Genomic DNA, 12,230 nt, shown 5'->3' on the forward strand with positions numbered 1-12,230 from the left:
AGTATTCACTTTAACAGAAAAAAGATATGTTTAAAGAGCTAAGTTGTGGTTTAATTGTTAGTATAGTTTAACTTCCTGCTGTGAGACGTTAAACTATACTAACATGCTCTCCTCCTTCTCCCTCCAAAGTGCACATGACTAACAAGTGAGGAGTTTCATTTGAGCACCATGTGCAGTAGCCACTACATGCTAAAAAACAAAAGTGGTAACAAAACTAACAGAGTCAAAATCATTACAAAAAAAGGAATAAGAAATTTACTATCTGTCCATGAAATATTCAAATTATTGCAGTAAGCGGCTGACTGCTGGGCTTCTGCTTTCCATTGTGATAACTGAAGATACATCTTTTTAATAATTAACTAAAATGATATATAATTTCTTACAATAATAATAATAATCATAAAACACTATGCTGAAGTTGCATATTTTTTTTTTACAATTTTCCAAGTAATTTAGTTGAGATTGTAAGTCTTATAGGAAGTTTACCACACACAAAATGAAGGCAATTAAAACCAATCAGCTGCAATAACATTTTACATTTTTATAAGCAGGGTTACAGACATGTTTTCAGCTCTAGGACTCTTATAGTGCAGGAGAAAGAAAAAACATAGCAGCTGTCTCAGTGGGAAGATACATCATCTTGCAATTGGAATGTTGTGAGTTCAATTCCAGCTTTCTCCTGCAATGTTTTTTATGTGCCCCTAAGCAAGGCCCTGAACACCAAGTTGGCTACGGTTATGCATATCAATGTATGGTTGTCCGTGTGTATTTGAGTGTATGTGCTTGAATGTGATTCTAGTGTAAAAGCACTTTGAGTGGTCAGCATGACCAGAAAAGTACAGTATAGCTACTTTGTTCTGCAGCACAGCTAGCTGCTGTAGAAAGTTAGAAAGGTGGAAACTAAAAACTCAGAATAGCCACTAATTTGAAAGTAAGGTACAGACTTTTGTTCATTATCTGTTTATTGTTTTTTTTGTATAGAACATGAACAGGATGAACTTGCTGAAAGTAATTACTTCGCAGAATGTCACTATAAGACTAGTTAACACCCACATTGCAAAGATCAATTAACTTTTTGTCTGCATCTTAAAAAATGTATCAACAGAATCAGCTTTTATGTTGTCGTCTGAGATATTGTGCTTGATTTAATTCTTGCACACTGCAAAATAAAAGAATTGTGGCTTCTGAAATAGTTTGTGTTTGCTCTTTTATGCATTATACGAAATTTTGTGTTCTCATTTGTCGAATTGTCAGTGTTGAAATTAGTCTTGCTGTTTGGTGACGCTGAATCCCATTCCTCAGGGGCCACACGCCTCCAACCTCAACCTAACCTCTTGACATGTGATGCATTCTTCCTCATCATCCTTTAAGTCACACTTCTCTTTAGATGCTGCACACTGACCTACTTTCATCCCACTGCCTCTCTCCGCATGTGTGTCTCTGTGAGTGCGCCTCTCCCAGCCTCTTCCTCTCAAACTCATTGATATGCCTGATCATCAGAGGCATCGCTGAACTGGCTGATTGTCATTTTCAGCTGCACCGCCACTGATGCATTCCATTTATTCTGTCTGGGCTGTCTCTTGGCATGATGAAGCACTCTCTGCAGTGACACTTGACAAGAAGGATTTGGATTAATAGCAACCCCAGCTTGTTGCTCCATCAGATTACGGCATATTTTATCGAAATTTGCATTATTTATTTAATCATAGAGAAAGGTTGAATTATATTGTGGCTTTAGGGGAAGTTGTTTTGCATTCTGTTGACCCCTGACTGGCAGCTATTGCTGTTTTTATAACCTGCCAAAGAGGTGCAGCATTAATGTGAAAGTCAGGACGTCAGGTGGTGTCGTTTATAATGTGAGGACAAACACTCATTCTCCCAGGACTGTTGGACAGATTTTACCTTTGCTGGGCCAAACCCTTGTAGTGAAGTTAAGCTACATGAAACAGATTAATATCAAATATCAATCAGTTTCATAACGTCTTAAAATGAATCATACTTATTTATCTTCAGGGTTCAGATTTAATTTAAAATCAACACAAAGATCAACAATTCAAATAAAGAAAATGTTTTAAAATATTGCACGATTTAAACCATTCTTAAAAATGTAATAAAAAAAGTCAAATTTGATGAGTGATGGGAATCACTAAAATCAATAATTAAATTTATTATGAGTCAGCCAATATCTACTCACTACAGATTTACTAAACCAAAAGAGGCAATAAACATAGACAACAAACAAATAACTGTAGGCTAAAAATCTAAGAATAATCAGGAGCTCATATATTTTTTAGAAGCCGATAAGAAAGTAATTTTATGGCCTGTTTTGGAATTCTAATACCTAACTTTGCTCCAGCAGGGATCATGGAGTAAATCCAAATCAGGACCACGTTACTGACCTGCCAGTTCTTCCAGAGCTGAAAAACCACCACAACGAAAGAATAGAGCATCTTTCTTCTGGTCCAAATCGTGCTGCTTCACCTTTCAAAGAACAGGAGTCTCAGTGGACACGTGGTTCCAACACTCGCCTTTCAGATCGGATGATGTCTGAGTCTTGGCACAAATTGCTGTTCATTTGCCCTGGGGTCAGTCCAAAGATAGAAGGCTGTACTATTACTTCTGGCACAGGTCATGGAACGGATGGATCGCCCCAACTTTGTATCACCGTTAAACTGATTTGCAAAGACAACACAGAATGCAACTTAAAATTATTTGCCGGTTTCAAGCTGACTTTGCAATGGTGTCGGACGTTTTTCGCAAACTTTGCACAGATTTTACTCAAAATAGATAAAAATCAAAGGTTTAGTACAGCTAAAGACAAGAATGGGTAATAAACTATTCCCCGGCCCTGAAGAGAAAGCTTTCGGCCAGTTCGAGTGTTGAATCCATAGACATCAGCTCAGTGGAAGAGTGTACTTCTAAGTTTGACAAAAAGAGGCATGGCCTAGGGACAGCCTATGGGCTGCTTACATATACCAACCAAAAGAAATCAGCTATCTATTTAAAATGTTTTATTTTGGGCTTTTGGGCTACTGAGTAAATACAAAAATAAATTTTTAAATGATAATTGTTATTTAGTCTAACTTGACTCTGTGAAAAATTTTTTTCTGCCTTGTTAAGGCAACTATTTAATGCGACTAACTGCATTTCTTGGAAAGTCATGTTCAATTTCACAAACCACGACCAGGCATGATTACTGCCAGGGGAAACAATCAAGAAATCGCTAAATAGAACCTGTATGACAATGTAAAATAGGGTAGAAGATCTCAAAAAGCAACACATCATGTCCCCGTCTAAAGAATTAAAGAACAGATGAGACACGCAGTCATCGACATGTTTCCATGTGATCACTTTATTGAATAAAACATTCAAAGTTTAACACAGTCAACATTTATATTTACAGTTAATGGATTATTTCAAAGCCTTCTGGATTTCAAAATTACCCAACATAAGATTATTAACCTTAATTAAATGTTTTGTTGGTCCCATCTAATAGAGACTATAACAGGTCATGTCAGGCATTCAGATAAACAGCTTGAGAATAACACTCTAACAAGGTGGTATACTCCTCATGTTTTAAGGGGTAATTCAGAATTAGCTTTGACTGAACCTTTGGTTCTATGAGGCATCTTGAGGTGTTCTGCAGAAAGGCAGTTATTAGTTTACAATTCAGAAGTGTGCGTGTTACAGTTTTAACCAGTATAAAAATAGATTTCCTTCTCTTCTCAAGCCAACTTGGTCTTGGAAAGTTGACCTTTGCTGATATTTCTAGACCTGTTTTTTTTTTTGTTTTACTGTGTGGCAGGTCCATCTGGAATATAAGCAACATTTAACAAAGCACCTTTATGTCAAAAGCTCTTCATTGTGTTTTTGTCTCTGCATCAAGTTTCAGCTCTTGCTCTCGCCATGATAAACAGAACAGTGGTGGGTAGTCCGGGGGTTTAATTAGGACAAAAGTCAGCATTCACTGTGCCTCTGTGTGGCAAAAGGCCACAGAAAAAAGGATGTGAAATGCCCCGCTGGGGCACAAACACTGTGTGGGCATTCTGTTGCAATTAATACATCACCATACTTTCTATAATTTAATAAGGTTTTTTTCTGTGTGTGCATGCTGCCAGATTCAGCGTTACTTCTCTGGACCCAATGTTTGTGTCAGCGTGTGTACAGATAATGGGCAGCGATAATTACATTCATCTCTGCCACACGTTTGGAGCAATTTACTATCCATTTACCGCGGTGATGAGAAGGAGCAGCAAGATGTGGACAGCAGGCACCAAACAGCTTTATTTACAATTTAACACTGGCTGTATGAAAAACGCATGTTTCAAAATTATCAGTGAATTTGTTAACAATGAAGACTCATGTGTTAATATGGAGGGGATTTAAACAGGAGACCACTGGTGCTAGCATTGGATTGAACTTGAAATGGTAATTTAAAAGAAAAAAGTATGGATTTCTTGTGGATTCCATGCTGTTTAGAATGTAATGCAGTCCTGAGGATAACATTTTAAAAATACTAATGCTGCAAGGGCATAGCACACTTAGGAGTTTACTTGAGAGCTGCAGGCTTTCCAGCTTCCTGCCCTTGAATAAGAATACCTAAATGGATTAGGTTTGACTTTTAAAATCCACTACAATAGACTAACAAAAAATCATTTCTTAATGAATCTGTGGACAGATTTAACTCCTTCAGTACTGCAAATCAACAGAGAACTTCTTGGTTGTCAAGACAGCCAATAAGTATCTGCAGAAATGTCTACAGCTGCTGCAAAGCTGCTGTGTTCTACATTGAGTTATAAATAATTATTCTCTATTGTACAATTTATGCCCTGTGATGGACTGGTGACCTGTCCAGGATGTACCCCGCCTCTCGCCCATAGACTGCTGGAGATAGGCACCAGCTCCCCCGCGACCCACTATGGAATAAGCGGTAGAAAATGACTAACTGACTGACTGACTGTACAATTTATATGCACATTTTACTTAACATTTACATGCAGAAAGACAATGGATAGCAACCTTGTATTTCTTCACAAATGAAAGAAAATTAATTGAAGGACATAACAAAGAGAATTATCTTGTAAGTGCCAAACACTTCAGTTTATTGTTAGTGTGCTATATCTGTTCCAAACCAGGATTGACGTGTGTTTGAGATCATTGTTTTGTTTGAACACTCGATTGTGTCCAAGTTTCAATCCACTGGACCAAGCCGTCACCCTAAGATAAAGGGAAATTCTTCAGGATGTTTAAGAGCAGCAGGAAACACCAAGGCTAAATAAATATGTTTGGTGGAGTTAGAGTGAGGCTTTCAAACTTAAATATACTTTTAAACTTTTAAGCAAGGCGGTGGCAACATCATGCTGTGGGGCTGTATTGCTGCCATTGGAACTGAAGCATTGTGGGAATAATGTAGAAGGACGGCTACCTCAATTTTCTTTTTAATTCAATTTAAATCAACAGCTAGATGTTGGAAACCAGATGTTTGAACAGAACAATGATCTAAAACAAGCACCAAAAGGGGTTTTAGAATGGATAAAGCAGAATAACATCTGGTTTCAGGCTTGTGGAATGTCCTCTACTAATAATTTATGGACTAAGCCGTGTCTGCCTCTGGAGACCAACCATATCACATGACCTGCATAAATCAAAAACATTCATAATTAATTCAATCACTGTTTTTAAAAATACCTGAAGATGCAAGTATCAGGCTACTCGAAAAAGAAGTGTCAGGATCCGTCTCTGTTAGGTTTTTGTATTTGTTTACTTTCTCTGCTAAGCCGCATGCTTTTCCGTTCATTCATGTTTATTAGATTCCTTCTGTTTAATTTTGTTGCTTTCTGGGTACAGGTGTTAAATGTGTTTAATTATATCCTGATAGGTTTGGTTTCCTCTTGTTTATGTTCTTAAGTCTAGTCATTGTTTTCTTGTATTCTGGCCACCATGTTCATCAGGTTAATTGATCATTCTCCCTCTGCATTGTTTAGGTTCCCTGGTCCTCAGCTGTCTCACATTCTCCTGATAAGCTCCTCTCCCCAGTTCATTGGTTCACACTCCACTTCCCTCAGTATTTAAGTTCTCTGGCTTTTATTGTTCGCTACCGGATTCTCTGCTCACATACCTAGTTCTACATCTCTGTGTTTTGCCTGTTACCCTGCCGGCGTTCCCTGTGTAAGTGTTTATCATCTATTATTAAATCATTGTCAACTCACTATGCGGCTCCCAGCCTCCTGCTTGCACTTTGGTCCTGCTCGACCTCACATCATGACAAACAGTTTAAATTCATTTTTTAAAACCCCAAAATAATAGGACAATTATGCCAATGTAGGAGGGCATGCAAATGTTTGACTGGAACCAAGTCTTTCAGATTCCTTGTTATGAGGTGATTTATGTCCCTGATTGAACACTCTTGTATCCCTAAGGCACTCAGGAAGTATAAGTGAACATACAGTATGCTGTCATTTGAAAATGAGTCATTTCTCAAGATTTGTTTTGCACTACCATCTGCAGACCCTGAAGGAATACTGTGAGACAACAGCATGACATATTTTATGGCTACTATGGCATTTCTCTTATTTATATTGTGAAACAAATGATAAACTATAAGCTTTCCAGACAGTCATATAACTGAAAATGATTTATTGTGCAAAATTTAGTGGAAATTCAATACGTATGATCAAGGGTCAGTGAGTTGGTTCAACTAATTTCTCTCCAGTGCCTGGAAATAAATGTATGTCGATAGATATAAACTGAAGGCCTTTCACATAAGCACTTGTGAAGTAGCTATTTTATTGGTGTAGTATTATCAGTCCTTAAAACAAATCCTAATGTACTGTACAGTGGGTCAAAGAAATGCAACAACAGCTCAGGATAACAGATGAGGTTAAAATGCACAGCTTTTCATTTTAAAGTGTTTTTAATTAAGTCTTAATTTGAGGTATAGAAACACTATTTAAACTTTTTAGGTTTATGTTCCTCCCACAGTCCAAAGACATGCCTTTATAGAAGATGACTGACTGACTGACTAGGTTTATGTTAGACAGTAGACCTTACATTTGAATTCTAAATATGTTGGTATATAAAGGAGTTCATAGCTGACTCAATAGTTGCAAGATACTGTGGCTGTAGAACAAGCCCAAATCATCAACCATCTACTACCGTGCATTATAGGTGATATGAGATGTTGGTATGGATACCCACACCTGTATCAGTATGTGAAATCTCATGGTTTGTTCAGATGCTGCGGAGTTCTTTCTAAAGACAAATCCCTTTCTGCTGGTTTCTTCTGATCATTGATGATGATTTCCATTTCTACATGGGAAAAGACTTCAATACTGCTAAAACATCAGCTCTTATAGGTTGTCACAGTTGCATGTTCATTTCTTCACCTTTATCATTACCATATGTGTTCAGATCTGTCCAAATGTCACGTTTAACAACTTTTTCAATTTAAGCAGAAATGAAACGCTTTAAGACAAAAGCTTTCCAAAACCTGACTCCACACTGTTTCCAGTGATAACCGTCTGGTCCGTGTTGCCTCTGAACTCAAAGCTCTGAATTTCATGCTCGTTTGTAAACTTTCCTTTGATCATATCCCACCAATCTTCACCCATCTCCACTGGCTCCCTGTTCATCAATGTATTCATTACAAGATTTTGCTTTTTTACCTTCAAAGGCTTCTCTAACCTATCATCTTATCATACCTGTCGGGCCTTCACTGTCCAAACACCCCTTCCCTCTCTTTGCATTCCTAATCAAATGCACCAGAAGAGTCAAAGCCCTCCAGACGCCTGCAGTCCAATTACCTAAACCTTTTTTTTATTTGTAAAACGACCTTGCATGTTTCAAGAGGTACCTATAAATACAACCTGTCAAAACAATATTATTGTGCAGCCAAGATCTAAATTATTGAAAATTCTAAACAAGATGCATAAAATTAGTCTGTGCCCGTCATGTTTTCTCTAAAACATTCAGCATTCAAACTGGGCATCCCTGAAGGCAGTTAGTGTTCCAGAGTGATAAAGTTTAAACGATCACATGGGGCTCAAATCCTGAAGGACCACTTAGCTGAACAGACTAAGTAATGAGCTCACTGTAAAGGGGTTACTGCAAGCTCATACTAATGCCGCCAAGTTAAAAGTGACTGAGAAAAAATTAAATAGTCTTGAAGGCAAGACATGCTGATGTACGCTTGCATCAGGTGGATACAGATAATGTGTCACAGCAGCTCTCTTCAACAGCTCAGTGGATTCTGTGGATAAGATTTAGATTAGATGTCCTTGTAGACTAGAACTGCGGCCCGGACTTGTTTAATGCGACTGCTGCAAACATGGAAGGCTGGACGCTCATTAATTTCAGCTCACAGATGTGTGAGGGTCACATTTTGTAACACTAATTTTAATAAACTCTATTCAGCTTCCAACCCTGGAAGGCGCCAATAAATGCAGCCGAATTTGTGGATTCATTCATCATGAGCAACATATCAAACTTTGGCTCCTAAGGTGCCAGCCTCTACTGTCTCCTATTTACTCCGAGGTGACTTCTGGTTTATTTTGGTGGAATGACAAATTGCAATTTTGTATGATATTTACACATAAATATACAAGTGATTTTCCTTGCATTTTCATTAAACTATAGGTAACAAAACTGGAGACAGCTGCAAAAGAATAGCAAAGGGCCTGTCATGCTGCTCTCTTCTCAGTTTTTATACACATGTAGTGTAAAAACAGGGTGCTGACGAAGGCTTTCTAAATGGATTATTTAATAGAAGTGTTAGAAAGCCAAATGTGTTTGACAGCAGGAAGCTTTTGCAGACTCTGAGCTGATTGTCTACTGCTCTGTTGAGCAGCAACAAATGCCCATCCTGCAAATAAACAGCTAAATACAGCTGATGCAAACAAGTAACGTATAAGAATGGGGTTACGATGCAAATTTGTACAAGTAGTTGCAACGACTAAAAGCACAGCTTCAGTCAGAAGTTTGCATGCAGTAATCTTGGACATGAATGTCACATAATTTTTAGCTATTAATGATTCGTTTGAACAGTTCCTTTTCAGGGTTGATTAATTTGAACAGTTGCTTTTCAGAATGGAACAAGAACTGGGTGAGCAAGTTTGAATTTATTGTGAATTTTCACTCAGTACATGATCACAAAAATACATATGGGCTCCCATCTCCAGTAATATTTGGCCAGATGTCTTAACAAGTTGGACCTTGACCACATGCTTTTTGGTAGCTATCAATAAGCTTTTGGTGTAAATCTAGCCTGATATTTGACCATTCTTGCTAGTAGAGTTAATTTGAATTGGTTGTTTTTCTGACATAGACCCAAGCTTAAATCTTATACAGGATTCCAAAACCAGTTTAAATGTGTTTTGGATCATTTTCCAATTTAACAGCCAACTTTTTCCAAGTTTCAACCATCTTATTCAAACTGTCACCATAAGATGAAAATAAATTGTTTTGGATCTTGACCAGAAGCCCAAGAACCACCCAGGATCAAGTTGATCAAATATTGGAAGCTGTTGGAAGACCATTTCCAGTGTGCACAGTGAGGCTCTTGTAGGTGCCAAACACTTACAAGAAATATGCTCTTTCCACAAAATTGACATGTTAAAGCCCATCGAAAAGGAGCTGTCCATATCTTTTCTGATCATCTCTTAACTGTAATTTTGTTAGAAAGGTCTTGCCATATTTAGTTGTTTATGATTGTCATTAGGGTTTTGCCAGATAGGTTCATTGCTTTGTGTTTAGTTTCATACTTGTTTCTTGTGTTCTTTTCTCTATGCATTTTTGTTTTAATTTCAGGTCTTTTCCCTTTTGATTCTAGATCCTTTCAAGTCTTAGTTCAGCTCCCTTTTTATATGTCAGTCTCCCTCCCTCAGTTTCCCTGCTTTCATTCTGTCACAGCTATTCCATATCTCTTCTGATTAGCTCATCTGCTTCCTTTGTCATTGTCCACCCCTGCACAATTTAGGGAAAACCTTCCAAGCTTTTAAGGCCCAGATGTGGATGGGTCATGTGTTTAGTGTTTGTTTCAGCAGTGTGTTTCTCAGTCTCCAGACATGAAAATGATTACATTTCTGAATTTTTGATTATTAGAACTGAGCAATACCTGCAAGTCTTAAATTACTCAGGAGCTGAACCCTTCTGTAAGATAAGACAGAAAAAGTTTCCAACCTTCTATCTAAACTTCTCTTTGTTGTTTTGTAAACTGGAAAAAAATGGGAGACAAAAATTATTTAACAGTTTTTGAAACGTTGCGTAAAATGTGCAATGTTTGACTTCATGTTATGGAAATCAGGCCTTATTTTACTGATATTGCTGCAACAGAAAGAACCCAGGGATGCAGTAAATGTCTTTAATCTTACCCCAGATTCAGATGAACCTTGATCTTACTTGTATTTTAAAGGGTGATCTTATTAGAATAGATCATTTAAATCATTATAAAGTAAAATACTGGTAAGTAGGACAATGTGGAGAAAAAAGTCAAATCTACAAGAATCTGCAGAAGGTTTAGTTGCAGTGCAGAGGCTTCTGAATTAATAAAAAATCCATTAGTCTGGATTCTTATCTGCTAACAATATGTGGCAGATGCTGAAGATTTAAAAGATCTGAATTTTGCATGTGCCAGCTTTAAACATCTTTTCATGTTTTACTTTCATGTTTTGTATTTTGTGCTCCACTCCGTAAAAGAAAAAAATATACATTTCCTCTTATGAATCTGCATGAAGCTGCTCTGGCCTCTTTCTTTCTTTTGTTTTTTAAAGATCAAATCCATTCAAAGATTTAATGGGGGTATTTTCCATTTGGTGAAGCTTTTTGGTGTAAGAATATGGAAAGCAGGAGGAAGTGGAAATTACTTTAGTCTGTTTTAACACATCAGTGAATTCTTCTCATGTGAAAATAGGCTTTCATTAAGCCTGCTTTGATTTATCTTAGTAAAAAACATTCTAGAAAACTTGTTGGACTCATTTCTTTATTCTGATTTACAGATTAATAATAGATGTTGCTCTGATGTCTGAAACAGAGAGGTTGCTTTGTTAAGTTTCTAATCTATGTGTCGACCTTTATTATAAAGCGTACAGTTTATATGAAAAGCAAAACTGCTGACTGGATCCCCAGGCTACAGAGCCTCACAAAAGTATACACATCCCTTCAACCATTTTGCGTTACAACCAAAAACCTTTATGTATTTTAGTGGTGATTTGGATAGAGCAACACAGCTGGCACAAAATTGTCAAGTGGAAGGAAAATAACAGAGTCCACCTGTGTGTAATTAAATCTTAGAATAAAGGCAGCTGTTCTGTGAAGGTCTCAGAGGTTTCCTGAATAAACAGCATCATGAAGACGAAGGAATGCAGCAGACAGGTCAGGGACAAAGTTGTGGAAACGTTTATAGCAGGGCTAAGTTATAAAACTATATCCCAAGCTTTGAATATCTCATGGATCACTGTTCAAACCATCATCTGAAAACTGAAAGAGTATGGGACAATTGCACTCCTACCATTACAGGTTGTCCACCTAAACTGAAAAGGTGGGCAGCAAGAGCATTAATCAGTAGCAAAGAGACCCGTTGTAATCCTAAGTGCTTAAATAGAACTGGACTTCTACCCAGAAATACAGAGCTCAGGTGGGGGAATCTGTTGACAGGACAAATATTAGTTGTCTGGCCTTATGGATAAGTTACAATAAGAAAGCCATGTGAATCCCATTTAAATGCAGAAAACATGTTGAGAAGCATGTGGAAGAAGGTCAGCTTTTTTACAGAGGACAAAACAGGCAACTTTGTGGCCTTCATGAAAAATGCTGTGTTGAGGGAAACTACCTCATGACCCTGAACACACCATCCCCAAAATGAAACATGGTGGTGGCAGCATCATGCTGTGGGGATGCTCTCCTTCGGCAGGGACAGGGAAGCCAAATAGAGTTGTTGGGACGATGGATGGAATTAAATACAGGGCGTTCCTGGAAGCAATCCTTTTAGAAGCTGTAAAAGACTTAAGGCTGGGGTGTAGGTTCACCTTCCAGCAGGACAACAACCCTAAACATGCAGCAAGAGCAACAAAGGAATAGTTTAAATCAAGGCATGTTCTTGTGTCACAAAGGCCAAGTTATAGTCCTAACATAGACCTAACTTTAACTTAGAATCTGTGGCAAGACATACGACTTCATGTTCACAGGTGCTCTCTATCCAATCAGACTGAGCTTGAGTTATGTGGGAAAGATTTTCA

The sequence above is a fragment of the Girardinichthys multiradiatus genome, chromosome 8, assembly GCF_021462225.1.
Source record: "Girardinichthys multiradiatus isolate DD_20200921_A chromosome 8, DD_fGirMul_XY1, whole genome shotgun sequence".
NCBI classification, from domain to species: Eukaryota; Metazoa; Chordata; class Actinopteri; order Cyprinodontiformes; family Goodeidae; genus Girardinichthys; species Girardinichthys multiradiatus.